The sequence below is a fragment of the Anomaloglossus baeobatrachus genome, chromosome 1 (genome assembly GCF_048569485.1).
Source record: "Anomaloglossus baeobatrachus isolate aAnoBae1 chromosome 1, aAnoBae1.hap1, whole genome shotgun sequence".
NCBI lineage: Eukaryota > Metazoa > Chordata > Amphibia > Anura > Aromobatidae > Anomaloglossus > Anomaloglossus baeobatrachus.
In genome coordinates this window covers 670314817-670335655 of record NC_134353.1, presented here as the reverse complement: position 1 = coordinate 670335655, position 20839 = coordinate 670314817, and the positions used below count along the sequence as shown (strand labels likewise).

General features: G+C 45.1%; 1 protein-coding gene across 1 annotated transcript in view; it reads right to left on the bottom strand.

Annotated features, from left to right (window-relative positions):
• Nucleotides 1–13983, bottom strand: part of FAM222A (family with sequence similarity 222 member A) — a 133436-nt gene extending 119453 nt beyond the window's left edge. Inside the window, exon 1 of the mRNA XM_075320040.1 lies at nt 13086–13983. The gene's annotated coding sequence lies outside the window, so the exon portion shown is untranslated. The remainder of the gene's footprint in view (nt 1–13085) is intronic.
• Nucleotides 13984–20839: the final 6856 nt, after the last annotated feature.

The window sequence follows — 20839 nt, the reverse complement described above, 5'->3', positions numbered from 1 at the left end:
AGTAACTGAAATTCAACCACTTCAAAGACTGAAAAATCACATTGCCTTAATGAAATATCTTTACACAGTTTACTAAAGGTTAAATGGATCAGAGGGTAAGACAGTAAAACAGTATTAGATCAGAGAGCAGGCAGAAAGCGGAATTGGGGGTAATAGATCACTCCGCGATTCAGCCCAATATAAATATTTCTTTAGCTGGCAAACAGTCAACCTGGCGACGAGCAGTAGAACTCAACTACTATTGTCAAGATCAAAAAGAAGAAGTGCATACTGTGGAAATCAGCTACATATTTTATGGTTTGGCCAGTCAGGTCAAAAGTGGACAATTATTGCCCCTGCTTTAATCCCACTGCTCTCCAGTATTCACTTTTAGTTTTTAAGTCCACCATACAGTTCCAGAGATACAGGCCTTTTAATTTGGTGCAAAAGTTTTATGTTCCTTACCAAAAGGGAGTGGCTCCCTAGATAATGAAAAGCATGCTAAAGACACGCCCCAGAAAACCCTGTGAGCCACACCCTTTTTGTAAGGACCATAAAAATTTGCAGTAAATAAAAAGTTCTATATTTCTAGAATAGTATTAATAATCATAATTATTGGACTTTCAACTTGGCCCTCTTAGACCCGATGAACAAGCCTACTTGTTGGGTTATTGCCGGACTGTTTAGAGCATTCCTCTTTCCTGATCATTGGCCAATCTAAATGGGCTTAAGCATTCTACAAATCCAGTTTATCATCTAGCCTATGATGATTAGTTGGCCACCTATGATTCCAACTTATCACATGACAGGATGTGGCCAAAGAGGTCACAAGTGAAACTAAAGCCATAGCCTTTAACTTGGGCACCTGTAAGAGGTTCGAAAAAAAACCTGGTATCACATGATCTGAAGGGCTCCACACAGCTCAGAAGGATCATGTGTTCCTTGTAAGAGCCGCTGTCAGAAAATACTTACTAAATGCCAGGAATTCAATGTAACAAAGCTTTGTGACAGATCACAAAAAAAAGCCCTTTAAGTCCTGTAGGAATGAAACCTTTCAGCTGTCGAACATTGTTGAGGAAATTGTGTTCGCCCCTTCACATGATTAATGGTGAAATCCACAGCACCGATCTATGAAACTGTGCACAAGATGTCTTAAAGCTCATGAACAAAAAGATTTCTGAAAAAAACAGCACATTTTCTGAAACCTACGGTATTACACAGCGTTTAGAGGCTCCTTGTCCAGGTGCACAAGCCCAATAGAGTAAAAATGTATCCTGCAATGAACAGTTCATGGGAATCATTTACAGGTCACAATTAAAGAGAATGTGTGATCACAAAAAGATTCAAAGTTTAAGTTTCTAGTTTGTCGGTTAAAAGGAACTAGTCAGCATATTTGTCCCCTATAAACTGAGGCCACCACCAGTGGGCTCTTATATAGATTCTTGTAGAATTCTGTATATAAGAGCCCAGGCCGCTGTGTATAACGTAAAAAAAACCAAAACAAAAAACACTTTTCTTATACTCACCTAGGGGGCGGTCCGGTCTGGTCTGATGGACATCACTGCTCTCGGTCTGGTGCCTCTATCGTGTGCAGTTGCTGTCCTACTTCCCTGCTCCGTGGGGAGGACGCATCCAACATCATCCACACAGAGGTCTACATTGTGCTCCTGTGCATGCACACTTCTCTCTGCCCTGATGAAGGCAAAGCAAAGTACTGTAACGTGCAAGGAAAGGTCAAAGATGGCCCGCGCATGCACACTACAATACTTTGATCTGCCCTCAGAAGGGCATGTAGAAGTGCGCGTGCACAGGAGCACAATCTAGACCTCTGTGTGGATGACGTGGGATGCCAAATCTGCATGGAGCAGGGAAAGAGAACGACGATCACAAGAAGACAGTGTGTGCTGGACCAAGAACAGTGATGCCCATTGGACCCGACCTCCCTGCAGAGGAGTATAATAAAACGTCTTTTTTTTAAGTTATACAGATCAGCATGGAGACTTATATAGAGTATTGTAGAATTCTGTATATAAGAGCTCACTGGTGGTGGCCGTGGCTTATAAGAGACGAATCTGGTAACAGATTCCCATTAAATATATTTTTAAAAGCATGTTGGCAAGGTATTTTGTTTTTTTTTTTTATATCACGATCTGGAAAAACAAAAAAAAAAAAAGAAAAGAAATTTTTCAATTTTCACACTGGTCAGTGGTGCTTTTGTGAACTCTGTTCTTTCTGGAAATACACATGTACATTAGCAGCAATTGACTTACTCAGATGGTACCATTTGTACTGAATCTAATGAGCCGTGTGCAAATAGGGGGAGGGGGGGGGGGGGGGAAGGGTCAGCTGTGATACAATTTGAAGGGTGGATATGGTGTTATTAGCCGTGTACCACAGTGTTACAATAACGAGTAATTCTCTGTTATGATAGTGACTTCTAAAAGTTATTGAAAGGATGGAACTTATTACTTTAAAATAAATGTAGTTTGTTTGGGTTTTTTTTTTAAAATATAGATCAGGACATGGAAAAAATAAACAAAATATTTATAACTGCCAAAAATGTTTAAAATATGCAGCACATTTAAAAAATTTAAAGGACACCTGTAAGTGTAAAAAATAATAAAAATGCCATTAACCTGCATATATGGAGTTTATCTGCAGGTTAATAGCGTTCGGAAGCTGCCTGGCTCCAATTGCCCCACTGCTGGGAGGAAATTAACTCTATTCCTCCCATCAGCCTTGGGCTTTCAGTCATTGGGGTGGAGCCGATGCAGCTCTAATGCATGGCCGGCTATCAGTCAGCGCTGGGGGCTATGACTTAAGGCCCCGTCACACTAAGCAACATCGCTGCTAACGAACAACTTTTGTGACGTTGCTAGCGAGATGTCGCTGTGTGTGTGACATCCAGCAACAACCTGGCCCCTGCTGTGAGGTCGTTGGTTGTTGCTGAATGTCCTGGGCCATTTTTTAGTTGTTGCTGTCCCGCTGTGAAGCACAGATCACTGTGTGTGACAGCGAGACAGCAACAACTAAATGTGCAGGCAGCAGGAGCCGGCTTCTGCGGAGGCTGGTAACCAATGTAAACATCGGGTAACCAAGAAGCCCTGTCCTTGGTTACCCGATATTTACCTTTGTTACCAGCCTCAGCCACTCTCACTGTCAGTGCCGGCTCCTGCTCTGTGCACATTTAGAAGCAGCACACATCAGGTAATTAACCCGATGTGTGCTGTAACTAGGAGAGCAAGGAGCCAGCGCTAAGCAGTGTGCGCTGCTCCCTGCACATTTAGCTGCAGCACACATCGGGTAATTAACCCGATGTGTGCTGTAACTAGGAGAGCAGGGAGCCAGCGCTCAGTGTGCGCTGCTCCCTGCTCTCTGCACGTGTGGCTGGACACTGGTTGCTGGTGAGCTCACTAGCAACTCGTGTAGCGACGCTCCAGCGATCCCTGCCAGGTCAGGTGGCTGGTGGGATCGCTGGAGCGTCGCAGTGTGACATCTCACCAGCAACCTCCTAGCAACTTACCAGCGATCCCTATCGTTGTTGGGATCGCTGGTAAGTTGCTTAGTGTGACTGGACCTTTAAGTTGTTCCAGGGGTCTCAGTGCCCCAAATCTGACGGGTAATAGTGTTTTTTCTTTTACCTGACAGGTTCCTTTTAAACCATTGGTCAATTTCTGAAAATACATCCCATTAGGTAACTTAGCAGTCCAAAACATGGAGTAGAGCTGTATAAAAAAAATAAAAAAAAAAACCCATACCTTATATACATAGATAGAGATAGAGATAGGAGATATATATATATATATATATATATATATATATATATATATATATATATATATATTATTTTCCCTTTTTTTCACTATTTGCAATACATATATATAGGAAACAGTGATTAAGTGCCTAGAAAATCTGTTCTGGCGTCTTAAGTTTTTAGCAAATGGGTTAACTTTCGTCTATGTGGCTGCCGGATTTCCATAAAGAGTACCAGTTACTGTTGCTTGCACCTGATGACAGAAGGAAGGAGTTATGGATCCGTAAGACAGAGGGCTGACATTGCTGTCAGGTTATACACTGAACCAGAGGTAACACTCCAGTTGTTCTGGAACTGAAATTTCAGGTTTTAAGAATAACAGAGGGGGTCGGGTGGGAACTGCCATCAGCAAAATCAGTCTTCAAAAGAAATGCTGTACAGCCGCTAGCTGCCAGGGGGTCACAGGGGCTGCATTTCATATAAAAGATCACAGGATGGGGATGAGACCCCTCTATATGGATTAGGATGCCGTATATTCATGGAAAGATGCATCATTAAGGCTTCGGTGAATCGCTGCACTCATAAACCGCTCTTCATTTACATAACTAGCCAAGAGTACTATTAAACACAAGGTCACAATCTTTGAAATGCTCTTCCCATCAATGACTAGCAGAGGACAATTTGCAGGAAAATCTTTAGTACAAAGGCTAATTTATGCTTTTTTTTGCAATATGAGCAATTAGCAACAGACAACTACCAAAATTGGAATAGATGTTTACACTTTCACTGCTATTGTACATAATACAAAGAATCCCCTCCATATATTTGATTGTGTTGGTAATACAATAGAGTAGTAATAGGTTGTGGGACTATTACAAATATAATTACTGTTAAATGCAATTAAATGCAAAGTGTTTCAAAAGGAAAAAAAAAAAAAAAAAAGTACTATTCTCAGCATCTGAAGGCACAATATAATTTATTCCTTCACATCAGGGTCAGACACTTAATTTTATCGAGTCCAATCTTTTGTTTCCCTTGGAGATAAGCGGTGCCAGTGGTGTCTGGCAGCCACATGCACGCAAGGTCAAGAGGATAGGGCTTATTTATGGGAGAGTATGTGGAGGAGGGCTGTCGTCTGAATGCTCGTGTGTACTGTATGTCTGCAGTAAATACGTTCCACAAGTCCTTTCTTACTTGCGGAATATGGCTACTTTCACACATCAGTTTTTTTCCCATCAGGCACAAGCCGAAAAAAAAAAAAAAAAAAAAAAAAAGGATAAAATGGATCCGGCACCGGATCAGTTTTATCCCCATTGATTTGTATTCGCACCGGATTGTGCCTGATGGGCTTGCGTTGCATCCGGCTTTTGCCGGATCCGTCGTAATTGGCTAAAGCAGCGGCCGGATGGAATGTCTCTTGTAATGTTTTTTTTGACTGACAAAAAAAAAAAATAAAAATACAAAAAAATGCATCACGCCGTATGCGGCGCGATACGGCGTGATTTACAATGGAAGCCTATGGACGCCGAATCCAGCAAAAAATGGATGCAGCCGCCAGATCCATTTTTGTAAACTGAGCATGCTCCAATTTATTGAAGAAAAAAAAAAAAAAAAAAACTGACGAAACTGATGCAAAACTGGTTGCGCCGGGCCGGATCAGTTTGACAGATCAGGTATACCGGAACCATCAACAACAAAAAAAAAAAAAAAAAATGGATCAGGCGCATCCGTTTTTGCATATTCTGTGCCGGACCCGTTGCATCAGGCACTTGCCAGATTGTGCCCGATGCCAAAAAACTGATGTGTGAAAGTAGCCTAAGAGGGTTGCAGTGACCCTTTATGACTGGAATTTCTTATAAGACAAGATCCCTTTAATAAAGGGCTCTAGGATTACACTGGATTTCAATAAAATTAAAGATCTAGCTCCCAGTTCAGTTGGCGCACTGCCTGTACACTTTTATTCACACTGCTACCCGAAAAAGTGTAAGTACATGCAAAAGGCTAATGGCTAACACGCACACACATATATATATATAAGTAAAGATGATAGACCAATATGAGAGATGCTAAAATACAAAGATTGTTGCATTCTCCTCCAAAATGGAAACCAGTAACATTACTAACAAATCTACAGAATAAAAGGGAGTCTACTGCTACCAGAAAAAGTGGAAGTACATACACAAGGCAAATGGCTAACACACATAAAGATGGTCGAGGAGCTAGACAAATATGATAGCTGCTACATGCTATAATTGTTGCCTTCTTCTCCGAAATGGAAACGATTTACAACACTAACAAATATCTCAATTGAACTTTTCCATACATATTAGTCCTTTTAACCATGTTTTAAATGTGTTCACAAATTCACCAATAACAGGGAATCATCTACTGCTGCCAGTACAGTTTTTGAGAGAACAAACTTTTGAAAAAACATCCAGGGACTATCTGTCTTTGATAATTATTCTGGAAGTCAGTCCCTAGCAGCATCCCCCTGCCACAGGTCTCTTTCTAGACACAAGCATAGGGTAAGACCTGTCAGTCAAAGGGATTGGGTTGGGAACAAGTAGCCGGGGACCAGCCTTTGATTATTTCAGACTTGTAGTCCCTGGCCTGCTCTTTAGAATAAGTTTGGAATACATACATGACAGCCACGATACTGGTTTATTTGTGTTGCTCGTGGTTCAAGCAGCATGAATCAGGTGACAGGTTTCCATTAAACGGCATAATCTACCAAATAGGATCATTTTAACTCTCAGTATCATATGCATTGCTGAAAGGACAAAAATCTCTTCCACCAAAAGACTCCTTTCAATAAGAAAAAAAAAAAAAAAAAAAAAACAAAAAAAAAAAAAAACCTACACAAAATAGAAAAATACCTTCCAGATTGTTTTCACTATGTAAACAATGTAATAGGTCATCTAAGCTGAATGAAATACCTCAAGTACCTGCCTGTGGCAATCATTTCCACATCATCACACTGATGAGCTAGAGGTCAACCATGTTAATGGAAAAACAAAAGAATTAAACTGCAAATGTTAGATTTTAATCCTGATCTACAGTCTACAGATCTAATTCCGCCTTCCCCTATATGACTGCTTCCTTATTACTTAGTGGTCTCCATACATTGATATATGTTTATATCTGCAGCATTTTCCATTACATCCCTATATAATAGACTAATCATAATTAGGGCTGCATGGCAAACTAACGTCTGGATTTACTGACGGCCTCAGACCAACTTTTACCAATTTTTTTTTTATCCTTTTCCTACATAAGTGTCAAAAAGTTAGTGTAAGATTTCAACATGCCCGATATGTTATTTTTCGAACAAATACATCACCAAGTCAAGAGTGAGAGATAAGAGATAGATATATAAAAATAAAAATCTCAATTTTTAAAAAAAAAAAAAAAAAAAACCACCCCAAATGGTTCCAGAGATTTGGGCCTCTAAATTTAGTGATAATTTTATGATCTTTACTAAGGAGGTGTGGTCACAGGGTATTTATGCAAAGCAGCCCAGAGACTGAGCCACACATGTTTCCACTAAATAAAAAAAGTACCATACATCAAGAATTATACAAAAGGACACAAAAAAAGGGATACTCATGGGAGCACCAGCAGAAATAAAATAAGCACAAAAAATGGTCACTTGATCTACTGAGGTGTCCTCTTTGAAGGCTTTAGGCCATGTCCGCACTTTGCTTTTTACCTGCTTTTTTGCTGCTTTTTCAACTGCAGCGTTTAATGCCAAAATGGATGTGTTCTGATTTGCAAGCAAAGTCTATGGGAATTTGGTTTCTTGTCCGCACTTTGCAGTTCAAACTGCAGCCTTTTTGTGGCAGAAATTTGGGCAAAAACTCTGCTTTGCAGTGCAAAACCCAAATGGCAAAAACAATTGACATGTTGCTTCTTTGAAAAGCTGAGTTTTTGCCCAAATTTCTGCCACAAAAAGGCTGCAGTTTGAACTGCAAAGTGCGGACAAGAAACCCAAATTCACAGACTTTGCTTGAAAATCAGAACACATCCATTTTGGCATTAAACGCTGCAGTTGAAAAAGCAGCAAAAAAAGCAAAGTGCGGACATAGCCTTAAGTCAAAATTACAGGTCTATGACAGTTGCCTATTCCCATCGCTCGTTGGAGAACACCATACATGCTGGGCTGAGTTGGGGTTAAAAAGGTATTCAAGCTGTAAAGACAGCATAAGACCAAATTCATAAGAGGCTAATTGACCTCTCAGGAGGTTTTTTGAAGTTTTGGATAAAACTGCAGCATCAGGTAAAAAAAAAAAAGAAAAAAAAAAATCAAGCACAGGGGGAACATTTTAGCTTTATGAAGATGCTGATCAGGTTAGGTTTAGTTTCAAACAGGCCAATACCTTCATATACTATACCTAAGGCTGGGGCAACACTAGCAAATAGCATCAGATGCGATATGCTAATGACACTCGGGTCAAGCTTTGCTGCGAGCATGAGCCCAAGTGTCATCTACTGTGCTCAGATTCTCTGCTGCAAGCATGAGCCCAAGTGTCATCTACTGTGCTCCGATTCTCTGCTGCGAGCATGAGCCCAAGTGTCATCTACTGTGCTCCGATTCTCTGCTGCGAGCATGAGCCCAAGTGTCATCTACTGTGCTCCGATTCTATGCTGCGAGCATGAGCCCAAGTGTCATCTACTGTGCTCCGATTCTATGCTGCGAGCATGAGCCCAAGTGTCATCTACTGTGCTCCGATTCTATGCTGCGAGCATGAGCCAAGTGCCATCTACTGTGCTCCGATTCTATGCTGCGAGCATGAGCCCAAGTGTCATCTACTGTGCTCCGATTCTCTGCTGCGAGCATGAGCCAAGTGCCATCTACTGTGCTCCGATTCTCTGCTGCGAGCATGAGCCAAGTGCCATCTACTGTGCTCCGATTCTCTGCTGTGAGCATGATCCGAGTGTCATTCGCTGTGTCCTGATTCTTTCGCGTGCGAGAGTTTAATCACAGATGGGGAGAAGATTGAGAGATTCAATTTCTCCATCTTCTCCACTATGTCTCTGTAAGTCGGACTGAACTTTGATGACCCCCCCCCCCCCACACGCACCCATAGACTTATATGGGTGTGTGTGATCAGATATACTCTGCCAATCACAACATGCTGCCATTTTTTCCCCTCTGTCCAATTAGAGCTAAAGAAAAACCTCACAGATCTAACCAGCATCGTTGACCAACAATGGTCCGAGTGGAATGCGAGATTTCCTTATACACCAGTGTAAGCAAGCCCTAGCTTTATTAAACTCTCAATTTCTAAAACTATAGGTGCACTAAATAGCACTACAAAGCTATTAAAAGGGAACCTGCCTGAGTCGGCGACCACGGACACAGGTATGCGCATCACTGCCGATGACGCTGGGCATTGAATACATCAGCATGCCTCTATGGCAGTACCAAGATGCTAAGAGGACGGACTAGTCGGGGGATAGAACGCCCTTGTAACTAGTTCCTGCGCTCATTAGCATATATGAAAAGATCTTTAGAAATACTTTTTCTATAGCTCTCCATCTATGCTACTCGATACAAGGACAGTTAGGCAGGGATTAGCAATATGCACCCAGAACTGCTCATGGTTCTAGGTGCATAGTACATCTGATAGGTTCCCTTTAAGCATAGTAGCCATCATTGGAGACGCGGTCATGTATACACATACAGTTAATCCCACATATTAACATTTAGACAAGCTGTACATCCTGAACAAATACAATAGGCATAAATCCCCTATAGCCGTTTACCCATTTTCCTAAGAGTTAATGCAGATACCCTCTCCCAGGATTCAGCCTCCACTTGCTTGTAAATGGTTACTAGGCCATATGCCATTAAGCCCTTTCATTTCCTCTCTGCCTTGTTATCTGTTTGGAGGTTGAAAGGCAGAACAGAGTTTTATTGTGTCTACCTTCATAAGCAAAACAAGGACAGACAAAAGAAGGAATGACCCATCTGCAGGCCTGCTCATCAAGATGCCTACTAATCTGACTGTTCCCATTAAATCTCCAGCTAAGCAAACACAAACTAAACCCATCATGGTAGCTATTAGCAGAAGAGACGCAGGACTATTAGACCGCATACAGATGTCACTTCTAAAATGCAGAGTTTAGAAGAGCAACAAAGCATTAGGCAGCTTATTATACACCTCCGGCTACAACGTATTTATACATATTCCTGCCCTGGAGAACACCATCGCTAGAAAGTATTGGAACCGACAAGGATTCTCTTCATTGTGAATAGCAGAATTTTAGGAGTAGATATTCATTCCCATCCGAGTACAATATATCAGCAGCGAAATGCAACATCCAGATAAGGATTCATCTCAGGATATATGGGTAAAACTTACTGACCTTCTGTAAAAGAACACATAAAAAGCACCCAAAGAATTATGTAAACCCAACAGTGACCTTTACCCTTCCATAGAAAAACAGTCCCATTAGCTTCAAACTATTGCTCTTCACTGTTGACCATGGCTGGAGAATAAGAGGCAGAGGGAGTCAATCATAGTTAAGGGTCTCTACATCTAAGGCTACTTTCACACCTCCGGTTTTAGCAGTGCGGCTCAATCCGGCTGTGAAACCTATGTAAAGGATGCGGCGAAAACACTGCATCCTTTACATAAGTTTTTACATGTGGCCCGTCCGGTTTTTTTCCGGTTGCGGCACGCTACTGAGCATGCGCAGTGGAAGAAACCGCATGTGGCATTTTTTTCCGCATCGCGCCGTATCCGGCGTCCATAGGCATGCATTGAAAAATGCACCGCAGTGGCCGGATGCGGTTTTTTTTGCCGGAGCAAAAAACGTTGCAGGCAACGTTCCATCCGGCCGCGGCATCGGCTAAATCTGCCGCATGCGGCAAAAACCGGACCGAACGCAAGCCCATGCGACGCAATACGGCACTAATGTAAGTCTATGCAAAAAAAAAAAACGCAACCGGCGAGAAAAAAAAAAAAAGTTGCGTTTTTTCTGCAGAGCGCCGTATTGTGCCGCAGAGCAAAAACCAGATGTGTGAAAGTAGCCTTAGATAACCTCTTGTCTCTGCCTAAGGGAAGAAACTTCTATTAGAAGCAAAAACAGTTTAGAATTAATCCAGAACAGGAAAATAAATGCCATTAAGACTGCATACATTATACTTAGCCAAAAACATACATACAAGTGTCGTGCTATCAACCTTCTGGAAACGGACCTGTCAAAAAGCCAGAATTTACAATTTCCACTATGATACAGGTAAAATATATCTTTGTACCGTGTTAGCCAGTAGAGATAAATTGTTTTGAGCCTGAAGAGACCTGAGCAGTCTCGAAAGCTGCTATTATTACCATCTTTTCAGTCAGCCATTAAAAAGGTATCAACTACTGAGGACTTCAGTTCTTTTAAACAATTCCCACTATTAACTTAAACTCAAAATGAGCATTTCTAACATTTTTGCCGCAGCTGGGGACGGACATTAGTTACACACAATTCTACTCACACTCCATTTGCCCATTTCCTTTGATGTGACTACCTGGAGACTGTTCAGACCAAGGTCAAGGCCACCACAGTCATAAATCCATTCCGTTTGTTTTATAGATTCACAACTTTCAAAAGAATATTCTCACCCATAAACCAACTTCCTAACCTTATGTCAGGAAGCTGCGGTCCTTTTTACTACTCAACAGGTGGGAAGGGCAGTAAAGTTCACAGTCCATCCCTTTATCCAGTCACTGCACCTATTAGGAGCAGAAATTCACGTGCAGAACGATGACCTATTGTCATCCATTAGGGTTGAGCTATGGTGTGTAATGGATACAGATGGAGTAAGACTGGTGACCTAAAATGTCATTTTTGGGTGCAAATTACTTAAAATTATACCATTTCACTCCCATACTACAAATTATGTGTTAACACTAGAAGTCCCAGGAATTTCGAGCTCCATGGGGGTCCAATAGTAGAAATGTTAAATGACCCCTCTCTGGGACTTCTAGTGTTAAATAATAATAATTAATAATAATAATTGTATTTATATAGCGCTATTAATTCCATAGCACTTTACATACATTGGCAACACCTGTCTTAAATTACAGGTCGTTAAACTGAAAGACAGGATGAAAAGCCATAAGAGATATATTGATATTAGCCAATACAAACTAATTGATCCAATTCCCTGGATGACAAAATCTGAAAGCCAACATTTATTTTTTCCCCCTGAAAAAGAGTAAATAAAGAGGTAAATGTAAGAAAAAAGATCGAATAGTAAATAAAAAATTTTTAATGCTCAATGCCAAGCAAAAAAAAAAAAAAAAAAAAAAGTAACAGGATTATTTATACGGGTACAAGAACAACAGCAATGGATTACCATCAGCACTGAAACACAACCAAGAAAAGGAAGAAAAAAAAAAAAAAAAAAAAAAAACACACACAACATAGAAATTCTGTTTTATACACAACTATGATAAAATCAGCACGAAGGTCATACATTCTGCCAGTATTTGGAAAATCAACATCTATTCTGTCCTTGACCCTTATGGAACAGGGTAAACACCAGCTAATCCTCATTAGTTCCATAAGATTTCTCTGACTAGTTTGATCCTATATTTACAGAGACATCATAGGAAAAACAAAATAAGACAAAGCAAGATCAATTCTCATTTAAGACTAGACATCCCTCCTTACTCATACACAAAGATACTGCCTAATGTGTCTTGTGAGATGGAAACTGAGTCATCTCAACTTTCCAGAAGAAGGACATTAAATGGCTTCAAGCCACTAGGAGAGGTTGACAAGCGGACAATGATATACAACACCATTGCCTTTGCTTGCAAATATTTACATTTTGTTCTATAGAATGAAAGTTCAGCAAAGATTATAGCAAATCCCTAGCAATAAATCCTGTGGGACAAAGGCCTAATGACCTACCCCCTTAGTGCCACAGAGTCCTATTCAGGCTTAGCATAAAAGAGCCAGGTTTTTAAGATAATATTCGGTGCGCCAAGTCTAGGAACTCGTTGGATTTAGTCTAAATATGACATATAAAGTCTACAATAAGTATATGAAGAGTCTTAAGTGCTGGAATAAAGTGACCCTGGCTCATCTGTATGAGCAGGTCCTCGCCTAACAGATTCCCAAGATCCCTACAAATAAGACAATATATAGCAATATTAAGACAGGTAATTCAGAGTTCAGAAAAGAGGAGCTTTCCATTAATTATACACAGATGGATAACGATTAAGATAAAGTAACTAGTTGAAACCAGCATTCATAAGGAGATAGCTGGGGGGAAAATCCACCATCTGCCCAAATATACCCAAATTGTGAAAGCTTTCGCATTTTAGACCCAGGACCTGAAAATATTTACCATAAATCTCCTTTTTCCTTGCTTTACTGCCTTTGATCCAGGTAAAGTCTTTGTAGGACCCTTAAAACTCAATCCAAGCCATAAGGTCTTCAGAAATATTCCTTTAATCTTCCAGCAAAACCCAGTTAAAAGCCTTGGGATGGGAATCAGCATACAAAGAGTGGAAGTCAGATTCTGTCTTCAGGAACCATCAATTGTCTTAAGTGTCATGTAGTGTTTTTGCATTGACTTGTACCATTAATCCAAGTGTCAGATAAACCAGAAATAAGAAGGATCTTGTATGTTCCAGGACAAGAGGAGAAATTAGCAGTACAACTGATCTTAGACGAACCCTCCAACCAGGATCTGAAGAAAGCCTCAGTGTCTTATTAATCTTGATTTTTTCTTCTTAGCAGTGAAAATTCAATTTCTTTCCAAGCCTCGGGGGCAGCGATTTCATATCAGGATGACAGCAGAAAATCAGGAAAACAATACAAAAAAAGGAATTTAAATATTAACAGGCAAGAAAGGAAAATGTCTTTGTTATCATCATTCTTGTAAACTCCACGCAGAGGACAGAATGTACGGAGACCGATGAGAAGAGCCCGGAGCCGCCGGTGCCTTGTGCTGCAGAGAAGAAATATTACCGAGAAGTGCAAAATGTGCGGTGCCCGGTGCTGGAGCTGCAGACGGACAGTATGCACCAGCCACTAATCCTCCAGTGTTACAGCCCGTCTACGATGTCTGGAGGAAACCCTCCACACCGGCAGGCTTGTGGGGCTTTAGTGTCAGGGTCCCCGCCCAGCACACAGGGGGATGCGGAGGGCGAGGGCAGACCCGACCGTGCAGGGCTTGATGGATGAGCCGAGGAATCTGCGCCCATGCAGCACTCACCGGCCACACGCTCCTCTCCGCTGCTCTGCACGTCGGGAACTGACAGGACCCTGCGCGACGCCGCTGTCTCTGCTCTCATCGCCACGCCTACACCGCGCCAATGGCCAATCGGTAAAGAGAAAAGGCAGTGGGCGGGGCAGCGGTGGGCGGAGAGTGGGGAGATTTTCAGGACGGCGAACTCTCAATCCTGAGTGATGCTGCTGCGAGATACTGTACTGATACTATACACATATACACGAGAGTATACAACGTACCGTGCACTGAGTATACACATATATATACACCACAGAGTATACAACATACCATACACTGAGTATACACACATATACACCACAGAGTATACAACGTACCGTGCACTGAGTATACACATATATACACCACAGAGTATACAACATACCATACACTGAGTATACACACATATACACCACAGAGTATACAACTTTCCGTGCACTGAGTATACACATATATATACACCACAGAGTATACAACATACCATACACTGAGTATACACACATATACACCACAGAGTATACAACTTTCCGTGCACTGAGTATACACATATATATACACCACAGAGTATACAACATACGGTACACTGAGTATACACACATATATATACACCACAGAGTATACACATATATATACACCACAGAGTATACACACATATACATACACAGAGTAGTATACACATATATACACCACAGAGTATACAACATACCGTACACTGAGTATACACATATATATACACCACAGAGTATACACACATATATACACCACAGAGTATACAACATACCATACACTGAGTATACACATATATATACACCACAGAGTATACAACATACCGTACACTAAGTATACACACATATACATACACAGAGTATACAACTTACCTGGCACAGCTACATCAAAGTGTTTATATACATACACAGAAAGCTCTCATAATTATATATACACAAAGTATACACATATACACCACAGAGTATACAACATACCGTACACTGAGTATACACACATATATATACACCACAGAGTATACAACATACCATACACTGAGTATACACATATATATACACCACAGAGTATACACATATATATACACCACAGAGTATACAACATACCGTGCACTCAGTATACACACATATATATACACCACAGAGTATACAACATACCATACACTGAGTATACACATATATATACACCACAGAGTATACAACATACCGTACACTGAGTATACACACATATACATACACAGAGTATACAACTTACCTTTCACAGCTACATCAAAGTGTTTATATACATACACAGAAAGCTCTCATAATTATATATACACAAAGTATACACATATACACCACAGAGTATACAACATACCGTGCACTGAGTATACACACATATACACCACAGTGTATACACACCTACCGTACACTGAGTATACACACACACTATACACTGAGTATACACACATATACACCACAGTGTATACACACATACCGTACACTGAGTTTACACACATACCGTACACTGAGTATACACATATACCGTGCACTGAGTATACACACATATACACCACAGTGTATACACACATAACGTACACTCAGTATACACACATACCGTACACTGAGTATTGTCACGCTCCCCGGGTCCTCGGTTCCGCTCCCCGGGTCCTCACCCCCGCTCCCCGGCTCACCTGCCACGCTCCCCGCTCTCCAGCCTCCGGTGCCCGTCCTTCCCAGGCCCCCTGGTCTCCGATCCCGGCGCCCGACGGCTTCCCAGGCCCTGGCCGGCTCCCCTGCGTCCTCCTCGCAGCCTCCTTCCCTGGCTTCTGGCACCCGGGCGGCGCGCATGCGCATTAGGGCGCGCGCGCGCGGTCACTGACCCTTTCTTAAAGGGCCAGCGTCCATTAACAGGAAATGAGGCTAAACAGGTACAGGGTATAAAGGGGGTTATTGTCCAAGGGGGCGGGGCCTGATCTTCGTGTTTCCTAAGCTAGGAGTCAGGTCTCCTGGTGTTTCTGTGCATGTACTTACCTATCTCTCTCGTAGAGCCGTGCCTGCCTCGCCATCCAGTCCTGCCGTATCCCGAACCCCGAACGCTGTCCATCTGCCATCCTGACAGTCCGCACCATCCCGGATCCCTGCGGTGACTCATCACCTCGCTCCAAAGGTTCCGGACCCCGCCTGACATCATCTCGGCTTCCGAACCAGAGCTGCGTCACCCGGACTACCACCCGTGACTCCGTGGTCCCAGGGACTTCTCCGCTATTCTCGTGTGCACGGACTGTTCTGCTGTTTATAGTGCTCCAGCTACCGGACTCTTTACTACCATCTAGGAGTTCGGCCCAGTGGATCCACCTCCTGGGTCTGCCCGTCCACCTGGCCGTGACAGTAAGATCAGGCCATGGATCCCGCTGCAGCACTAGCAGCCGTACAGGAGGAACTCCAACGCCAGCGTGAGACTCAGACCCGCATGCTGCAATTCATGTCTTCTGTGGACGCCCGCCTGAACACGCTACAAGCGGCAGTTACGACTTCAACATCCCGGGCTTCCACTAGTCAAGCCACGGCTCCAGCTCCTGTGGCGACTTCTTCAGATACCACCAGACTTCGGTTGGCTTCACCACCCCGGTACGCCGGAGACCCCAAGACCTGCAGGGGATTCTTAAACCAATGCTCCCTCCATTTCACGCAGCTGCCGCATTTGTTTGCCTCCGACCAAGCCAAGGTCGCCTTCATCATGTCCCATCTAGAGGGTGAGGCACTGGCGTGGATGAACCCCTTGTGGGAGAAGGGGGATCCTGTGACCACGAACATCCAGGACTTCCTGCAGGCATTCCGTGGTACCTTCGATGAGCCCGGACGCGCCTCCGCGTCTGCTTCGTCTCTTCTCCGCTTACGTCAGGGGACTCTGACGGTGGGTCAATACGCGATCCGGTTTCGCACCCTGGCCTCAGAACTAGGGTGGAACAACGAGGCCCTAACCGCCGCCTTCTGGGAAGGACTCTCAGGGCGAATTAAAGACGAGCTGGCGGGTCGTGACGTACCGACCACCCTTGATGCCCTGATTGCCCTAGCGACTCGAGTGGACATTCGCTTTCAGGAGCGATCCAAGGAAGCGTCCCGTGAGAGACGTCCGGTACGGCATTCCCCTCCTCCGCAGAAACCCTCCGTACTTCAGTCATCGACAGCTGGGGCTCCCGTCCACGAGCCCATGCAGATCGACCGAGTGCGTCAGTCTGAACAACGTCGAGCAGAGCGGCTCGCCAAGGGTCTCTGCTTTTACTGCGGTGAGGGCACACACCTGCTACGCTCCTGTCCAGAGAGGCCGGGAAACTCCAAAGCCTAGGGTTGGTAGGAGAGGCCACCCTAGGTGCTGGGACTCTCTCTGACCCGGTTACATGGACAGTGCAAGTGACAACGGGAGAGACGCGGTTCACGGCTGATGCCTACCTCGATTCCGGGGCAGCAGGCAATTTCATCCAGCAGACCACGGTGGACAAGTACCGGGTGCCTGTTATTCCACTCGACAAGCCCCTAGTGATTGCCTCGGTGGATGGGAGACCCCTCTCTGACACCATCTCCTGGATCACCAGGCCGGTCGAACTGCGTATCGGTGCCCTTCACACCGAGAACATCGCTTTCTACGTCCTCCCACACATGTCCCACCAGATCCTGCTGGGACTTCCATGGTTGCGGACACACGAACCATCAGTCAGTTGGGGCACTGGCGAAATCACCCGATGGGGCTCTTCGTGTCATGAGAGGTGCCTAAAGTCCATACAACCCATCCGACGACCTCCGGTTCCAGAGAACCTACCGGGGCTGCCCTCGGCCTATTGGTCCTTTGCAGATGTTTTTGATAAAAAGGAATCCGAGGTACTGCCGCCACATCGTCCATACGATTGTGCCATCGACCTACTCCCAGGAACAACACCACCACGAGGACGGATATATCCTTTATCTCCAGCCGAAACAAGGGCCATGTCTGCTTACATCTCAGAGAGCCTGGCAAGGGGGTTCATTCGGAGATCCTCCTCTCCTGCTGGAGCAGGTTTCTTCTTTGTCAAGAAGAAAGAGGGCGACTTGCGCCCATGCATAGACTACCGGGGTTTGAATCAAATCACCGTAAAAAACAAGTACCCACTGCCGCTCATTCCCGAATTGTTTGACCGGCTTATGAGGAGCTCGTGTGTTCACCAAGCTGGATCTTCGGGGTGCTTACAATCTGGTCCGCATCCGCTCTGGTGACGAATGGAAAACCGCGTTCAATACGCGCGATGGACATTATGAATACTGCGTGATGCCCTTCGGCCTGTGTAACGCTCCTGCCGTCTTTCAAGAACTGGTGAACGACGTGTTCCGGGACCTTCTCTACATCTGTGTGGTAGTGTATCTAGATGACATCCTTGTCTTCTCTCCGGACCTCCAAACCCACAGAGAAAACGTACAGCTGGTTCTACAAAGACTGAGAGAGAATCGTCTGTACGCAAAGTATGAGAAGTGTGTCTTTGAGCAGTCTTCTCTCCCCTTCCTGGGGTACATCATCTCTGATACCGGACTGCAGATGGATCCCAAGAAGGTCTCCGCCATTCTCAACTGGCCTCCTCCTTCTGGACTGAAGGCAATCCAACGCTTCCTGGGATTCGCCAACTACTACCGCCAGTTTATCCCTCACTTCTCTGCCTTGACTGCTCCTCTCTCCGCCCTGACTAAGAAGGAGGCTAATCCAAAGGACTGGTCACCTGCGGCTGACGCCGCGTTTGGCTCTCTGAAGCGGGCATTTGCCTCCTCTCCTGTACTTCACCGTCCGGAGTTAAACCGCCAGTTCACCTTGGAGGTGGATGCCTCCTCCTCAGGAGCCGGAGCAGTGCTCATGCAAAAGTCCTCCTCCGGGAAGATGGTGACTTGCGGATTCTTCTCCAAGGGCTTCTCAGCGCCTGAACGCAACTACACCATCGGTGACCGAGAGCTCTTGGCAGTCAAACTGGCTTTGGAGGAATGGCGCTACCTCCTGGAAGGGGCAGTGTACCCCGTGATTATTTACACGGACCACAAGAACTTGGAATACCTGCGGTCCGCTCAGCGACTGAACCCACGGCAAGCCAGGTGGTCCCTATTCTTTGCCAGGTTTGATTTCCAGCTTCACTTCCGACCCGCGGACAAGAATGTACGTGCTGATGCCTTGTCCAGGTCTTTCATGCCCATGGAGCAGGAGGAAGAGACTACCCAACCCATCATTTGTCCTAGTAAAATCATTCCGGTGGCCCCTGTCACCCTGGCCCAGATACCGCCTGGGAAGACCTATGTCTCCGAGCTAGACAGGGAAAGAGTGTTACACTGGGGACATGCCTCGAAAACAGCCGGTCATGCTGGTCAGAAAAAGACATGGGGTGCGATTGTACGTCATTACTGGTGGCCATCCCTTCGCACGGACGTCACTGCTTTTGTATCCGCCTGTTCCTCTTGTGCCAGGAACAAGACGCCCAAACACCTCCCATATGGCCGTCTTCTGCCTCTGCCGATACCGTCAGTTCCGTGGCAACACATAGCAATGGACTTTATTACGGACTTGCCATTGTCCTCCGGACACACAGTCATATGGGTCGTGGTGGACCGGTTCTCTAAAATGGCCCATTTCGTCCCTATGGCTGGACTGCCCTCTGCTCAGGAACTCGCGGACGCCTTTATACAACACATCTTCCGCTTGCATGGCTTTCCATTACACATCGTATCCGACAGAGGAACTCAGTTCACCTCCCGCTTCTGGAGGGCTCTCTGTAAACATCTGGGAGTGACTCTGGACTTTTCATCTGCATACCATCCTCAGTCTAATGGCCAGGTAGAGAGGGTCAATCAAATCTTGACCTCTTTCTTACGTCACTATGTTAACGCCCATCACGACGACTGGTCCGCTCTTCTTCCCTGGGCTGAATTCTCCCACAACCACCACGTCAGTGAGTCCTCCTCCAGCTCTCCCTTCCATGTCGTTTACGGACTTCAGCCTTCCATCCCATTGCCTGTATCTCCTTCTTCGGATGTCCCTGCTGCAGATACAGTAGCCCGTGACTTTGCAACCATTTGGGACTCTGTCAAAGCGTCCCTTGGGCGTGCTTCCCTGCGGATGAAAAGACACGCTGACAAGAAACGTCTGGACCCTCCGTGTTTCTCTCCTGGAGATCTCGTCTGGCTTGCTTCCCAGTACGTCCGCCTGAAGATACCATCATACAAGCTGGGTCCTCGCTACATTGGGCCGTTTAAAGTCCTCAACAAGATCAATGAGGTCTCCTACAAGCTACAGCTCCCGGCCACGATGAGAATACCCAACTCATTCCACGTCTCCCTGCTCAAGCCGGTTGTCCTTGGTCCCTTCTCCGCTGCTGCCAGTCCGGCTCCTCCACCTATTGCCGATGACGACATCTATGCGGTAAGGGATATCGTGGCCATGAAGACCGTACGAGGTCGACAGTTCTTCCTGGTGGACTGGGAAGGGTATGGTCCTGAGGATAGGTCCTGGGAGCCCAGGGAGAACGTGGGCACTCCTCTGATCCGTGCCTTCATGTCCCGGTTGCGGGGAGGGGGGCGTGGGGGGGGTACTGTCACGCTCCCCGGGTCCTCGGTTCCGCTCCCCGGGTCCTCACCCCCGCTCCCCGGCTCACCTGCCACGCTCCCCGCTCTCCAGCCTCCGGTGCCCGTCCTTCCCAGGCCCCCTGGTCTCCGATCCCGGCGCCCGACGGCTTCCCAGGCCCTCCCCTGCGTCCTCCTCGCAGCCTCCTTCCCTGGCTTCTGGCACCCGGGCGGCGCGCATGCGCATTAGGGCGCGCGCGCGGTCACTGACCCTTTCTTAAAGGGCCAGCGTCCATTAACAGGAAATGAGGCTAAACAGGTACA